The sequence below is a fragment of the Molothrus aeneus genome, chromosome Z, assembly GCF_037042795.1.
Source record: "Molothrus aeneus isolate 106 chromosome Z, BPBGC_Maene_1.0, whole genome shotgun sequence".
Classification (NCBI taxonomy): Eukaryota; Metazoa; Chordata; class Aves; order Passeriformes; family Icteridae; genus Molothrus; species Molothrus aeneus.
In genome coordinates, this window is record NC_089680.1 from 2,177,916 (window position 1) to 2,191,459 (window position 13,544).

Sequence of the window (13,544 nt, forward strand, 5' to 3'; positions counted from 1 at the left end):
ACATTAGAGGGAAATCTCTGGTATCAGGTGTTTTGGGAAGTCTGTACCTCTCAAGTACCTCAGCCAATGGGGAGAGAGAGAAGGGAAATGCAGCTGGGAAACTGGGATAAAAGGGAGGCTGTGTCCTCCAAAAATTTGAGAGACACCAGGGGAATGCTCCATGGCCTCTCCCTTTATTTGAATAAAGCAAAAAGGACTCCTCTGTCTCCTTTTTGGATAAACCTCTGATGTTTGTGGATTAATTTTCCTAACATGAGCTTGAGGAAAATCTCCTAGGAGAGGGCCCTGAGGTGTGGTAATGTGCAGTGTGTTCACTGCTTCCTGATCCCTTGCTTCCTCCTGTTTACAGTGTTTGTGAAGGGAGAGATTTCTGTCTTCCCCAGGCTTTTCAGGGGAGGCTCTGAGAGTACCCAGCTCTTATTTAGGGTTGTTTGCACCTGTTGCCACACAGCCAAGGGTGTTAATTTTTCAAATACCCGCTTAGATCCCTGCCCTGTCCCCTCTGCATGTCATCCTTGAGCAGGAGCATCAGGACCAGTGATCTGGTTACTTTGCAAACTGCCCTTAGTAGCTGTTAAACATAATTCATGCCACCAGCAGCTGAGAAACCTGAGGGTGAAGGTGGTGGAAGCAGCAAGTAGAAGACCTATAATCCCTATCACATCTGTGATATGTGCCTTTTCTGTGTACCTCCCCCTTCCTCCCCTATGTGCAGTTTGATTTCATCTATTTGAGATGTAAAGTTTGTGGTGGTGTGACTCTTTTTAAGCCTTTCACCACTCATGGCACAGTGGGACTCAGTGGGCTGAAGTAAAAGATTAAAGTGAAATCCATGTTAAAAACATCTTGTTACAGATGCATAAATGATTCATGTAAAGAATAGCTGCAGTTAACATCAGTATGATCCTCTTCCTCTTTAATGTTTTACTGCAGCATCTCCTAGAAAAATATCTGGTAAATCAGAGCAGAACTACAAATCCTTTGAGTTTTATCTGTGGACTGATTTCCTTCTTGGACCATGGTTGTTGGAACGAAGCATTTTGGTGTTTAAAATACAGAGTTGGTAATGTATAGCTGAAAAGATTTGCAGTTATTTGAATCAGCCAAAAAATTTTGTAAACAAAATCCTCCATGGCTATGATGATCCACAGACTCTGTGACCTTTTTTCCCTGGTCTGTGATTAAATAGTGTGTAAGATTTCAGCATGGAAGCCTGCTTCTGGTCCAATACCAAAACCAGGATGCTGTCCATATTTATGAAATAATGGTTTTGGTACTAGTAAATTTAAAGGCTGCGAATAATGACATTTCTCCTGCCTCCCAAAGAAATTCCTGCAGTGTTTTGTGATGAACTGGATGGTTTCAGAGGGCTTTTCAACCTAAATGGTTCCATGGGTCTGTGGTTGGGTGGTAATGATCTGCACCCAAATTGAAACGTGTGGCTGGAGATGAGCACGGCAGAGCTCATCCCTCCTGGTCCCAGGTGCATCACTGAGGACCAAAGCAAAGAGTTATTTGTGTAGCTGTACCTGTGCTGGCAATTCACCCACTTACTCAGGGGCCAGAGTGAGGGCAGGTGTTCCCCCTCCCTCCCTCCCTCCCTTTAGGTCTTAGTTTCAGCTCCAAGGTTTTACACTTCAATTATTTCAGCATCATATGTGTTCCTAGTCCTCTGAGAGTGCCAGCCTGCACACATTCAAAGCAAATTGTCGTGTTTTGTCACATCTGGCTCTCCTCCCTGAAGGGACTGGCTCTGTGAAGTACTGGGGTATGGAGCTGGGAGGACAGAGGGGTTTTCCCTCTGTCTCGTCCCTGTCAGCAGCAGAAAGTGGAGCCATGCTCCCCTTTTTGTGAAGCTGCTGTAGGCTCCCCATCTTCCCTCTGTGTCCACTTCATCCTCAAAAAGCAAGAGGCAGAAAAAAAAATATATTATGGGTGAACCTACAGAGCAGGAAAAGTAGAAAGGGATGGAGGGTGTAAAATGCAGGCACCATTATTGCTGGTGACTGATCCTGTTTCCTGGCTTTGAATGTTGCTGCAGAACACTGTCACCACTGCTTCAAGCTCCTGCTGATCTGGTTTGAAAGTCTGCAGGTTCAGTCTCTTGCCTGTGGTGTCTGCTCAGCCCCTCACCAATGCTCCTGACCCGGGGAGCTCTCCTGCCTGCCATCCCATTGCTCCAAGTCTGGGGCTGCTCCAGCACCAAAGCTGGGTTGGCAGACAGAGGGAGCTGGAACACCAGTGCTGGTGCACCCTTCTTGCCTCTGGTGAGGATCAGCCAATGTAGCATTGTGTGTTTAAAGATATTTATACAGGTTTTGTTGTAAAGTTGGTTATTTTTTATAAATTGAGATTATGGTTTGATCCTCGGTTCCCCCCATGTTCCTCCCTCACAATGGTTTGTCCCTGACTTGTTTGTGCCTTGTTTTCCCGCCAGTGGCCTGTCCGTCAAGGTGACCGATCCCCTAGTCCTTCCCTTTATGTCCTTATAAGTTTATCTCCTCCCTGCTGGTGCTGCCCAGTTTCCCTGTCCATCACTGTAACCAACACCCTTTGTTTCGAGAACCTTCTATGTCAGTTATCCCTTACTTAAGATATGATGCCAAAGCAAATTAAGTGTATAATTGGGTAATTTGCACCTAGTGGGCAATTACTGCATGAAAACCAGCTCGTGTTGTGGGCAGTGCGTGGCAGTGGAAAAAAGCAAAGGAAGTGTCTCTCTCCAAGCTGTCTGTGGATGTAGCTGGATGTTGTAACATCCGTGGAGGTGGATGAGCTGCTCTGATCTCCCAAACTTCTGCTTTTCTGCCCCTGCTGCTGCCTGTGCTCATCCTGTGCCCTGCTCTGAGCGTGGCACACCTGCAGACAGGCAGAGCCGTGCTGCTCCCTGCTCTGCCCACACCAAGGCAGGGCAAAGCCATCAAGGGATGATCCAATTCCAACTTTAACAGAAAGAGAAAAGAAACCAAGAACCAACACTCATCCTTGCTCAAGGGATGATCCAATTCCAACTTTCATCCAAGTCCAGTTCCAACTTTTCATCCTCGTTCAAGGGATGATCCAATTCCAACACTCATCCTTGTTCAAGGGATGATCCAATTCCAACTTTAACAGAAAGAGAAAAACCAAGAACCAACACTCATCCTAGTTTCTTCTTTCATTCAGAGGTGTGAGCAACAGGCAAGATTTCAGTGATTTAGTTTGAGTCTGCTGGAAAACAACAGATATTTCCTCTTACCTACTCCTAAGTTAGTACCAGCTCAGGGTCACTGAAGCTGGAAAAAAGCTCCACCGAGGACTGTGGTCCCAATGGTAAATAGACATCATGAAGTTCCACACTCATCTCCTGGTTTCCACAACAGGGCTGCTGCTCCCTCCTGCAGACTGCTCCTGCTGCCCATGAGCAGTCAGAGCCAACAACCACAGCTCTGTGCTGATGTGGCCACTCGCTGCAGGAGCCCCAAGAGACCTCTGACTCACAGGGCTTCTGCAGTGACTTGCTAAATGGCAGCTGTGGAATGTTTTAGGACTGCCAGCCCTCCTCAGACCCATGTCAGCTCTCCAGGGCTGAGTGGCCCCTCCTGGCCTGGCCATTCTGCCACCCAAAAAAGCACAGAGGGTCTGGCTTGGTCTCTGTGTGATGCTGGGATTAGTCTGAGCCAGCTGGCAGGGCAGAGGCACCACACATTCCTGTAGACTAATCCAAATTATATGTCTGATCAAAGGCATTTGAAATGCCACCAGAACAGAGGTCCCTGCCTACCCTTCCTACTGAAAGTGAGCCTTTGGGGATTTATTTATGTGCTCGGTCTCTCCCTGCTGAATGGGCACAGCTGGTGATTTAAGAGATTTATGCTCCTCTAGTTGTACATTTCATAGCCCTTCTCTGGGGTGAGAGCTGCTCTCCTTTGGGAAGCAGTGTGGGCTGTTCATTCCCACCAGGCCACACAATATCTGAAGCACATCCTGAACTTTCCCTTGACAGAACACTCTTGGCCAGTGAAGGGGCCATGATCCATGACCTGAGCTTTGCTGCCTCGCTTCACAGGCTCCAAACAGATTGAAAATCACTCAGAGTGAGGTCTGTGGTATTGAATGTGGCACCTCTCTAGGATGTGCCTCTGGAGAATAACTCTGCACCTCTTGTTGTCACTCACCCACCCACATCCTGCCTTGCCTGAGATCCTGTGCCCTTTGGAGTGGTGTGGCATCTTCTCTGAGAAATGTTCCATCCTCTTGTCCTTTGTCCTTCCTAAGCTCTGATAGCTCTGTCGTGTTTTCACTGATTTAAATGCAAACTTTAACCAGAATACTGTCATGGTTTTTGTTTGTTTGTGTTTTTTTTTGTTTGTTTGTGGGATTTTTGTTTGGTTTGGGTTTTTTTTTGTTTGTTTGTTTGGTGTTTTTTTGTTTTTGTTTTTTTTTTTTTTTGTAACTGTGGTGGTTAAACCTGGACCGTTTAGCCATTTCCCCTGGTTGGTGAACTTCAGCTGAATTTCTCCACTTGGCATTGCCTGTTGCTGTGTGGCTCCAGAGGTGCTTTGACTGCTCCTCAGCATCTGTCAGCATCATCCACAGGTTTCTCACCTTTCAAGGGCACCCCAGTATCCCCTCTACTCTTAAATATGGCCCAGCATGAGTCTGAAACTAATAAAGGCCAGAGGATACCACTGTGTTGGCAAATCTGTTCTGCTATGTAATTTCTAGTGTGGCACAGAGGGTTTTCATCCATTTTCTCCTGATCTGAATTCCAAACCTTGGGTTTGAGCTGGGTGCTGAGTTACCACAGCTCCCAGAGCCCCTGCACTGGGCCAGTGTGGGGGCAGAGCTGCAGCTCTGTTGAGATAATAAATGAGGCAGGGCTGAGTGATCACTCTTGCCCACCAGCTGTGTCCAGAGGCAATATTCACTGACAGCCTTGACCTGATTGTCCCAGGATTGTCTGTGCTGCAGTTAAATCTGCAGCTGAGTTATAGGCAGAGGCAAGAGTGTTTTAATGGCATTGTAGATACTTGTGCCTTTAAGGAGACGACAACAAATAATTTCTGTAGGTAGCACATGACCTGGGTGAGGAGCAAGCAGTTCTGAACTGCTGTTGGAACAGGAGACCTTGACTTGAATTCTTGGCAGAGCCTCTCAGTGCAAGATCAGCTTCTTTCTAGCTGGGACAGGAATTATATGAGAGAGATGAAGGCAGCAACTTCCCTTGCCCTGAGGGAGGGATCTGCCTCTGGCAGAGACAAGAGCAGGAGTAATTTTTGCCCTGTGACAGGGGTTCCCCAGAAAGCAGTTTGGTGGTGGGCTTTTCCTGCAGTTTAACTTTCACTGGGTCTGTTCTTAGAGTTTGGTTTTCTCAGTAGGTGTGGTTTTCTGACTGATGCAGGCAGCAGCGCTTACAGAGGACTTACTAAATCAAAATCACAGAAATGCAGAATCACAGAGTCAGGGCTACGGCCCGTGTGTTTGCTCTTTACCTTAACCTCCACAGAAAACATTTCTGGTAGAGAATGGAACATTTAGTGGCAATAGGTGGCAAAATACATGTAAGTGTCCAAAACCTGCTGTTTCTGTGCTGTTGGTCTGCTGGATCAGAAAGTACCAAAAATGGAAGTAATATGTGAATTGTAGCATGTAAAGGAATGTGTAGAATCATAGAATGGGTTGGGTTTGAAGGGGCCCTAAAGATCACCTATTTTCAACCTCCCTGCCATGGACAGGGACACCTTCCACTACCCCAGGTTGTTCCAAGCCCTGTCCAGCCTGGCCTTGGACACTTCCAGGGATGAGGCAGCCGCAGCTGCTCTGGGCACCCTGTGTCAGTCAGTACCTCACCACCCTCACAGGGAAGAATTTTTTCCCAATATCTAACCTAAACCTACTCTCTTTCAGTTTGAAGACAACTTTCCTTTTTTACTTTTGCTTCCTCCGATCTCTGACAGCACAGAAGTGTTCCCAAAAAAGCCGGTGCTAACCCTTTCAGGCCAGCATAACCTTTACTTAATTGCAAGAGTGACATAACCTCATGTGGCTCTGGAGATGCAGAGTGAGATAAGGCCCCTGCCTAGGGGAGCTCGCTCTCATTAACAGTGATTGATGGTGGCATTGACTCCTGGGATTAAGATCGGGGCTGATAAGGTGGAGGAGAGGTGCTATGGGGAGTGCATTGTTCATATCACCTCTCCCTCATGCGGGTTGGAGCACACAATCGATAATTTACATTCCTCGGTGCTTCCCGCCCACAGCCCCGTGTGCACGTTGCTGCTGCTGGCAGGGCCTTGCTGGGAACCCAGCGTTCCTGTCTAGGCAGGATTGGAAAGGGAAGCTTCCCCAGAGGACGGAAGATGTTTGACACAGGGCTGGCAGGGTGAGGGAAGCTGAGGAATTGTGGTGGGAAGGGGCGATGGAGGAGAGGGGCAGCCTGGGGCTGGGCAGAGGTGATGCTGCAGTGTCAGAGGAGAGCAGAGCCACGGAGCTGAGGGCAGGAGGAACCCTTGCATGAGGATATTTCATGGAATATCCTGTGCTGGGAGGGACCCCAGGATGATGGAGCTCACAGCCCTGCACAGACACCCCAACAATCCCACCCACAATGAGAGCAGTGTCCAAGCACTCCTGGAGCTCTGCAGCCGTGGAGCTGTGCTCATTCCTTGGGGAGCCTGGACAGTGCCAGCACCCTCTGGGGAAGAGCCTTTCCCTGATATCCAAACTAAAACCTCCCCTGGCACAGCTCCAGCCATTCCCTGAGTGCTGTCCCAGCAGAGATTGCTGCCTGCCATTTCCATACAGTCATTCCTCTTCTCTCCAGCCCTGAGCCCCCTTTATGGATTGTGACCTTTGTGGAGAGGCTGCCTTAAAGCACAGAGGGATGGGATGGAGCCAGGCCATCAGCACGATGGCATTTGGTCAGGCTGCAGGGCAGATAAAACACTGGGGGACTGAAGCTGGGATCAGGCAGAGCAGGTGGTGAAGGGACTGTGCTGGTTGGGAGTGGACATGATGGATGGAGAGAGCATTAATGGCACTTCTTGGCAGCCAGGGCAGGCAGGCTTTGCTCTCACAAAGCTCTGCTTCTCATGTGACATCCTCAGAGACCTGGGGCAGCTAACTGAGAGGCCCTGGAGGCAAGCTCTTCCTGGGCTTTCCACAATCCACAGGGCTGGGCTGACCTTGGGGTGTTTGAAATTCACTCTGCCGTGTTTGTAGCATGTCCTTAAGCATGCAAAGGGTTAAAAACATGTGGCCCTGGATTGCCCATGTTGTAGTTCCCAGCATGTAAGGTGGAAAGGAGGTTTCTCTTTCTGTTGGGGTGAATAAGGCCATCCACAGGCAGGCTTGGAAGGAGCGGAATGCAGGTCATAGCATCATAAAATACTTTGGGTTAGAAAGGACCTTTAAAGCTCATCCCATTTCACCCCCTGCCATGGGCAGGGACACCTTCCACTATCCCAGGTGGCTCCAAGCCCTGTCCAGCCTGGCCTTGGACACTGCCAGGGATCCAGGGGCAGCCACAGCTGCTCTGGGCACCCTGGGCCAGTATTGTCATAGAGAGAATTTCTGATTAAGCCCATGTTGATGAAACAGAGCCAATTTCTTGTAGACAAAGAGCATTGTTTTGTTGCAGATATTCACACTGTGGAAAGATTAGCCCATGATTTAGCAATGAGAGGAAGAGCAGACATGCACATCCTCTGAGGTACAATCACTCATTTGTCTGTCAGGTTCAGTTATTTTGAATAGTCAGGGTTTTGCCCCTTTTCTCTGAGTATATAAACAATTCCGAGTTATCTTCTGAATGCTTTTGGATAAGTTCCCAGGAGAACTTAAGTCTTGTAACATGCCTGTAGGCAGCTGTCTTCTCCAGCCCTGGTTTGTGGTTAGCCCTCCTGTGACCAGTGGAAAATCTGGTTATTGTGTACATGAGGAGCAGCCCCTCGTGTCCAAGCCAGGCTGTTTGGGTGCTTTCCTTCTCTTGCTTTCTCACAGCTTCATCTGAAATCACATACTTCTGCAAGTCTTACAAACAGCCATCATTCTTTGGAAGGAAAATTGAACAAAGGAATGTGCAAAAATTGCTGGCGTGATTATCAGTCACATCACAAATGGGGCTTCTGTTGCCTCCTTAGATTTATTACCTAAACCTGCAGCACACAAGCTAGCAGGCTCCTCTGGGAGAGGCATTGTATTCCTGTGGACATTCCTCCTCAGCTGTTTGGGCTCCCAAATCCCCTGGCCTGCCACGTGCTCCAGCTTGAAGGGTGGCACTGGTTTTGCCTGGATGGAGTGTGCAAGCCTGGTGGGTTCCTTGCAGAATTCCCACCCTGGGAGGCAGTGATGTGCTTACAGCTGAGATTTCCAGCACTGGGAAGGACCTGATGGATGGTTTGATTTGCTGTGAAGGACCATCCCACAAAGTCTCAGCAGAGTTTAGGCTGGAGCTGTGCAGATTGCATCCCTTGTGTGCAATTCCTCTTTTGCTGAGGATGAGGGACAAGTTCTGCTTTCAGCAGGCACGAGTCAGGGGGGAAAATATTCTTCTGGAATTTCCATTGAAGGCAAAATATGAAAAAATAAATGAACTCTTCTGTGATAATGAAAAAAGCTTTTGATATTCAGTGGGTGAAGCCTGGATGTCCCAGTCTCACTCACCCTGTGTCTGGAGCAGGACATTGGATGTTAGATGTCACTAATTTCTGTGACACCCCTTCACTGCCTCTCAGCACATCTGCAAACCCCTCAGGGATAAGCACACATCTCCTTTTCTTATTCCCCAGCAGGACTTGCAGCTCACAACATAAAATCATAGGCTCATTAAGGTTGGAAAAGAACTCTGAGATCATGGAGTTCAGCCCTTAACCTGAATTAGCACTGAATTCAGCACTCAGCCATGTCCCCAGGTGCCACATGCCTTTTGAACACTTCCAGGGATGCAGATTCCACCACCATTCCTGAGCAGCCTCTTCCAGTGCCCTGACCATCTTTTCTGTGAAGAAAAATTTCACAATATCCAGGCTAAACCTCCCCTGGCACAATTTGAGGCCATGTCAAACATCTCGCATTTTGTTTTTTAGGGGAATTTGCCCTTTCAAAACTTTTATATCTCCTCTCTCTGCCTTGAATAAGCATTCACCTTTGTCTTAGTAAAATAAAAAACTATATCATGGCAAATTAATCCCAAAGCTGTATCACTCATGTTTGTAATCTTGTGCTCTCTTATTTAAAACCTCATTGTGTTTTGGTCTTTTGTTGCACTGCTGTGTGCATCCTTTCTTTCTTGAATCTGTTTTTTGTTTTTGTATTTTCCAGTTAATTTTTTTTTTTGTATTTTCCAGTGATTTTTTTTTGGTTTTTTTTTTTAGTTAAATGTAATCTAAAAGTGTCGTCTCTGTCATGAGATTGAAAGGTGGTCAAATTGCACATAATCTGCCCTTTCTGAATGCCTCAGTGATGGTTTTGTTGATTTCCCAGATCTTTGGTGTTGATCCTGCACCTGGATGGAGTAAGTTGCTGGAGCTGTGGAGCCTTTTGTCAGGTTATATGTTTATTATATTATTATACCTATTTATACAATATAACAACAACAACAAACAACAACAACAACAACAACAGCAACAACAACAACAATAATAATAATTTATACAATACATATTTATTATTCTCCATCCCATAGAAATGGAATTCTGTGTCTTTGGGGTCTTTTTTTCAGGAGAGAAATGGATGGTATGTACTTTCCATGAAGCTGTTGAGGGCAGCTGGGCTGAGGTGAGCTTCAGTGAGGGTCCTGCTCATGGATGACTGCGGATGGACAGTGAAGGAACAGGGGTGCAAGGACACACTGAATGAGCTCTGGTAGAAACTGGAGGTGCTGTGGATAAAGAATGTCAAGGATTAGTGGATTTGTGATGTTTAGAGGTGTAGAGAAGTCAGAATTCTTTCCCAGAGGGGTTGGTGACCCTGTGCACCACCACCAGTGCACTGTGAGCAAACAGGACTGGGGAAATGGAAAAGGGAGTGATGGCTCAAAAAGCTCAAAGAGCCATTCACGATGGGACAGCCAAAACCAGGAGGTGTATCTTGGGGCAAAGAACAGAAATTCAGTGTTCCTCAGGGGATTTGTTTGTTCCATGGACAAAGCTGTTTAGTTTGTGTAGGAAGGTTGCTCACTGCTCATGGCTCCTGGCAGAAAAGCTGCACACAGCTGCCTCTGGTTGCTGAGCCACCACCACAGGACGTCTGCTGTTGAGCAGTATTTCTCTCTCTGGGGAGGGAGAGTTTGTGTTTTAAGGTATTTTGTGTGTGGGCTGGGCTGAGTCACCCACACAGTTTAGATAAGGGTGAGTTGGAGATAAGTGAAGTGTTGGGTTATGCTGGAGTGAATCCAATGGGAGAGACCATCCTGGATCCTCAGGCTGGGGCATCCACAGCTGCTCTGGGCACCCTGGGCCAGAGCCTGCCCACCCTCCCAGCCAGCAATTCCTAATTGCCAAGAGCCCAAAATCTGTGCCTGCCCTCTGGCAGTGGGAGCCATTGCCTGGGTGCTGTCCCTGCAGGCCTTGTCCCCAGTCCCTGTGCAGCTCTGCTGGAGCCCCTGGAGGCCCTGGCAGGGGCTCTGAGGTGTCCCTGGAGCTTCTCTTGTGCAGCTCAACAGCCCCAGCTGTGCCAGGCTGGCTCCAGAGCAGAGGGGCTCCAGCCCTGGCAGCAGCTCTGTGGCCTCCTCTGGACTTGCACTTTCCTACAGTGTCACACTCTCCCCCACCAAAACTACACCGTGCAATGAATTTTGTAGCTGCTTTGTGACTGAGGCACCAGGACTGTTTGCTGGAAAATTCCACTTGAAAAAATTCTTTCTTTTCCTTCTCAGTGCACCATTCCAGGGGCACGCTTTTCCAAGAATTATTTCTCTAAGTGTTCTCGTTAGCAAATCTGATCCTTAACCTCCCACTGATCTCAGCCTTATCCGATTAAACTGATGACCAATCCAAGAATGTTTAATCTAAAATGAAGGGATTTGTAGTTAGTCAGTTTCCTAAGACCATGGCTTCTATCCATTTTCTTCTAATCTATATATTTTCATTAGCAGTAAAAGGAAAAAAAATACACTTTCTAAAAAACTGTTTGCGTTTGAACTTCCATTTTTGCAACTGCACATATGTAGTTTTATTTTACTCAAAAAATTACTGTTAATGACATCACTGGTCCTAAAAATAAAAGCAATTGCTCCAGCGTTCCAAGTGCAACTGGTCTGTATTTTCCCTCAAAGGTGCTTCTGTTTGTTCATAGGATTGATTTTGTTGCTCCCTTCTAAGAGTTTGAATTTGTTGTGGGAAATCCTCATGGCAGTGATCTTAGAGGTATATTCCAACCCAAATGGTGAAGATTATGAGGTTTTTTTTTTTTTTTAATTTTGCTTTGAGGAAACAGCCTCAAGATGTACCAGGGGATGTTTAGGTTGAATATTAAAGAAAAATTTCTTCACTGAAAGGGTTGTCCAGCCCTGGGTGGTCCTGCAATGGTGGAGCCCCCGTCTCTGGAGGGATTTAAAAGCTGTGTGGATGTGGAATTTGGAGACATGGGCCAGTGGTGGCCTTGGCAGTGCTGGGGGGAACTTGATGATGTTTTCCAACCTTAACCATTCTGTGATTCTATTCTATGATTCTGCTATGCACTAGAGTGTAATAGCAAGTCAGGGGGCCTCAGCCTCAAGGTAAGTAATTTAACCTTCACAGCCCCTTTGCAAGTAAAGCACCTTTGGGGTCCTAAAATGGTCCTTCTGACCCACATCCCTGAAATATTAAGGCCTCCAACTCCTGTTTAAACAGTTTCTGTTTCAATATATGTGAAACTAATTGCCATGGTCTGTCTGTGCCTCTGAGAACATGGAGAGTGAGGGCCCTATGTCATGGAGGTGTATTTGCTTTGAGAGTTGTTCAGTTTCCTCATCTCATTCCAAATCTGGGAAAAGCTCAGCTGCTGGTGACAAAATACCTTACAAGACTGCCTTACTACCTGAAGGCAGTTTTCCATGGCAAGACAAAGAGAAACTTCAGAGAGGTGTTAATTTGTGCCTAACAATTCACCTGTCGTGCAGTGAATGAGGGAGAGGGAAACAATCAAGCAATAATCAAGAGTAATCTTTTCAATGCATAGTCCTGCTTCCTCGTGGGTAGCATCTTTCTTAGCAGGTGAATTATGCCCAGCTAAGGCCAAATTCTATGTCAATCCCTTCTCACTTAGTGTCAAGATTCAAAAGATTAGATAATTATCAACACCAGCATTCTTCATACTGTTTATATTTCATGTGCAGCTCAGTAAAACCAAACAGAACCTGCAGCAGTCCTGGAGGATCAGATAAAGGACATTGCATTGTTGCATTTCCCCAGATTTGAGCGCTTGACATCAAACTGGTAGTCTTGGGGGAGATTTATGCACATCAGACATCATCAATGAGAGCAGCTTAGGAAGTGGCAGTCAGGCACTTGAGTCAGACTTTTGGGTAAAATGTGACTCCCAGCAGATGTGTCCCAGTAGTCAGGGTTTTTTAAAACTTTATTTATTTATTTATTTTAAAATTTATTTATTTTTAGGGTTTTATTTATTTATAGCTTATTTATTTGTAAGTTATTTATATAAACATTACTTATTTATTTATTTTAGTTTTTGTGGTTTTTAAAAAAAAATGTTTTTATTGATTTCTCCCCCACAAATTACTTTCAATAGCATTTACTTATTTTACTTATATATGTATTTCTTTTCAGAACTGTAAACACAATGGCATCTCTTTGCTGGCACTGGGAGGGAGGTAGTCCAGGAAAATACTCCAAAATTTCTGCCTAGTGTGTTTCTTATGTGTCTGGCATCACCTGTGTATCAGAAACAACACTGAAAAAAGAATGCTTGGAAAAGAGGGGTGATCTGAATAGTATTTATTTGATGTAAAGACAAAAAACAAACAAACAAACAAAAACACACACAAAAAAAAGAAGACCAAACAGCCAAAAAACCCAGTTTCAGTAATAAGATAAATTAGTCCTGTTAGCAAAGACAGTGTTTTGAACGATAATGGGAAAAAGCATAATATAATATGCATGTTCTGACTGACTTACATGTCAAATTTCCAAATAGCTGTTATTTCCTGAGAGGTGATGGGAAGAATAAATTTGCTGGATAGTGTAAAATGTAGAATTAATTCTGAATGATGTGCAAAATATTTCTAAATGGCTGGGACATAGCCTTCATCTTTTGTTGTTTTTCGGTTCTGTGTGTATGATTTCTTTATGGTAGTGCCAAAATGTCCCTGTTGCTCAGCAACAGCAGGCTGGAATAGCACCAGTCAGAGGAAATCTACTGATTTACACTGGACATAAACTGTGTTCTCTTGCTCAAGTGCATATTTTGACAGAAGGGTGAAAGCAGCCTCTGTTGGTTTGCCTCTCTGGAGCACTCGTGGTCCTGGGTGGGGAGATCTCAGTTCAGGCATTAAAATACCCTTTTACACTACAATTTGATAAATCACAGAACCAGGGAATGGTTTGGGTTGTGTTGGACAC